Source organism: Chrysochloris asiatica, unplaced genomic scaffold (assembly GCF_000296735.1).
Source record: "Chrysochloris asiatica unplaced genomic scaffold, ChrAsi1.0 scaffold00012, whole genome shotgun sequence".
NCBI classification, from domain to species: Eukaryota; Metazoa; Chordata; class Mammalia; order Afrosoricida; family Chrysochloridae; genus Chrysochloris; species Chrysochloris asiatica.
Window position 1 is genome coordinate 12,265,990 of NW_006408530.1, and position 3,306 is coordinate 12,269,295.

The 3,306-nt window shown below is 42.5% G+C and overlaps 1 pseudogene; it reads right to left on the reverse strand.

Moving 5' to 3' along the window:
• Window positions 1-665: 665 nt before the first annotated feature.
• On the reverse strand, window positions 666-2,471 carry LOC102812967 (annotated as a pseudogene).
• Between the last annotated feature and the right edge of the window lie 835 nt (window positions 2,472-3,306).

The following is a 3,306-nucleotide window of genomic DNA, read 5'->3' on the forward strand; positions in this document are numbered from 1 at the left end:
AATTGTTCCTATATTTTGGCTCATTGTTGCAGCCTCTCTGTTAATAACTCTCATTGAGGGTCTTCCCTTTTTCAATGGCTATACCAAGCATGAGTCCTTCTCCAGGGGCTGGTCCTTCCTGATATGTACAAAGTAAGTAAGATGAATTCTCTCCTTTTTGCTTCTAAAGAGCATTCTGGCTGTACTTCTAAGACAGACACATTTGTCTGTACTTCTGGCAGTCTGTGATGTATACAATACTCTTTTCCAAAACCATAATTGAAGGGCATCAATTTTTCTTTGGTCTTCCTTGTTCATGCATGCATATGAGGGGACTGAAAATACCATGGCCTGATTCAGGTGCACCTTAGTCTTCAAAGTGACAGATCTACTTTATAACACTTAACAAGGTATTTTATTTTGCTGCAGATTTTTCCAATGCAATTTGTCATTTGATTTCTTTTTTTTTTTTTTTTAAGCACACAGGAGGGCTCTTTATTCAGATAGCAGAGTAAGGCACAGCAAAGTTGAAGAGTACACTATCTCCACGGCAACAATCTTAGTGCTAAAGCCCCTGGGCTCTGTCAGGCAGATGGCTCCAGGATCAGGAGAAACATTTTTCCAGGGATGAGAACCTATCAGGCCACTGGTTGCAGTGTGGAAGGGTGGCTGGGGGGATCAGCCAGTCAGCCCTGGAAGTGGCTGGTGAGTGTGTCCAGCAGTTCCTGCTTCTTCAGGCCACCCTTCAGTCTGTACACGGGGCAACCTTCCTTCAGCTGGGCACAGTGACCTTACCGAGCATGCCCTTGCTGATGTGGCCCTTCAACTCCTCTTCAGATACCTATACCTTGGACCTTTTGCTCCCAGAACCTTCATCATCTTGTTTTCGCTTAGTGGTTTTCATCTCAGGATTGTAATCTGTTAGGTAGACCAGCTCCTTAAACTCATCCACCAGGGTGCCCAGTCTTTTATTCATTGCTTCTACGTCAGATCTTCAGCTTGTTCAGGCACTATCAAATCCAACGCCAGGCCTCCAGGTTCCAGAAGTACTGTTTCAGCACTGGGTTCTTGAAGCTGTCACTCCTGTATTTGAAGCACAGCTTCTGGGCAACAGTTTTCATCTTGTCTACTTGCTCTGGGTTTGCTAGGACTTTTTCAGTACAGGGAACATTCCGTTTATCTTCGGCATAGGGCAGGGAAGTAAGCTGGAAGCCTGGGGGGTCACCTAAATTTTCTGGTCATCCAGCTCCTCTTCCTGTGGCACCAACATCACAAAGTAAGGGGGGCTGTTCTTGCGGGGTATGTATCTGCACACTGCCATGACCTTCTTCTCCAGGTATTTGGTAAGTAGAGTACTGAACAGGGCTGTGCTCCTGCTCGCCAGGGACTCCTCGGGGTACACAAACAGTGAAGGCCACAAGTAATGGTGCTTCTTCAGCATGACCAACAGCTTGAAACCGATGAGACTCAAACTTGGTTCATCAAACCATTTTAGCTGTTCCGTTTCCTCTTTCTCTAGTACAATCTGATGACTCCCATAGGTCTGAGACCTCTTGGTGTCATGGGCGGAAGCAAACTGCTGTCATTTACATTAAATGTCCGGGTCTTAGTTTTCACAGACTCATTTGTTTCCCAATACAGCCTCACGGGGGGAGGCCTTAAATGCCTTCTGGATCAGATTATAAATGGTGATAGCAAGTGCTATGTCTTTGTTGAGCTTGAACTTCATCCCGCTGAGCGTGCGCTTCTTGGTCTCCTTGGCGCAAACTTTCCTCAGCAGGTCTTCAAGCTTGCTCAATTCCTCAAAATGGACCCCTATGTCCTCATCCTCTGCTATGCTGATGATATCTCTGTAGAACAAGGATATATCAAGGCCTCCATGCTTCTTCAGGTGCATCAAGTCCAAGAAGATACCTGTGTCATGGAGATCATTGGCTTTGGTCCTGGCCCGACTGGCTTTGGCACTATCAATGCCATGGGTGTCATTGTCATTGGTGAACATAAGATTCTCTTATGACTCAACTTGAACTGGACATCACTAACGAGGTTGGCACAGAACCACAGTGCTTCACTTAGTGAATAGTCAGTTCCAAGGCCAATAAGATCTTGGAAATGTTTCTTTCCCTGCTGCCCCTTAAACTGGTCAAGTTCCAGCACTCGTTTGGCACCCGGATTGTCCAACTCCTGTAAGATATAAATATTTTTGATATTCACTGAATTTTTCTCTTTCCCAGTACCAAAGAATACCACAGCCAAGAGATCCCAATCGCTGCTTATGATCTTGTTGATGTACACACTCAGGATGCATTGGATGCTCATGTCAAAAGGAGTCAATTCATCCTGAGATTCAAACATGGCCCTGGAAGCATCAACTAAGAAAATCAGACTATCTCTTCCCAAATATTTATATTCTCCGCCTGCTTCAGTGCCCTCATCTTGTTTTTCCTCTTCTTCATCTCCCTCATTTTTTAATAAGACTCCCACCCTGACATGGTAGTTACTCCTCACTTTTGTGCAGAAAACAGCAACTTGGACTCAATGTGGTGACCTGCGCATGCACGGCTGTCATTTGATTTCTTGACAGCTGCCTCCATGGGTGCTCATTGTTGATTAAGTAAAAAGCAATTCTTGACAACTTCAGTCTTTTCTCCATTTATTGTGATTTTGCGTATTGATCAAATTGTGATGGTTTTTGTTTTTTTAGGTTGAGGTGTAAGCCACACTGAAGGCTGTTGTCTTTGATCTTTATTTGTAAGTGCTTCAAATCCTCTCCATTTTCAACAAACAAGACAGTGTCATCTGTTTATCATAAGCTGCTGATGAGTCTTCTTCCAGTATCAATACTGCATTCTTCTTCATATAGTCCAGCTTCTTGGATTATTTGCTCAGCATACAGACTTAATAAGTATAGTAAAAGACACAACCCAGATACACACTTTTCCTGATTTTAAAGCTCATTATATGATCTTGTTCAAGTGAATGTGTCTTGATCTATGTACAGGTTTCATATGAGTGCAATTAAGCATTCTGGAATTCTCATTATTCACAATGTTATATATAGTTTATGATTCACAAAGTTGAAAGGTTTTGTATAATCAATAAAACACAGATAAATTAATCTTCCTGTATTCTCTGCTTTCAGTGATATTGGTAATAATATCTCTCCTTTTCATGTCTTCTTATGAATCAGCTTGAACTTCTGGCAGTTCCCAGTCTCTATAATCCTACAACGGTTTCTGAATTATCTTCAGCAAAATTTTTACGTGTTTGTGATATTAATGACATTGTTAGAAATTTTATGCATCTTGTTTAATCTCCTTTCTTTGG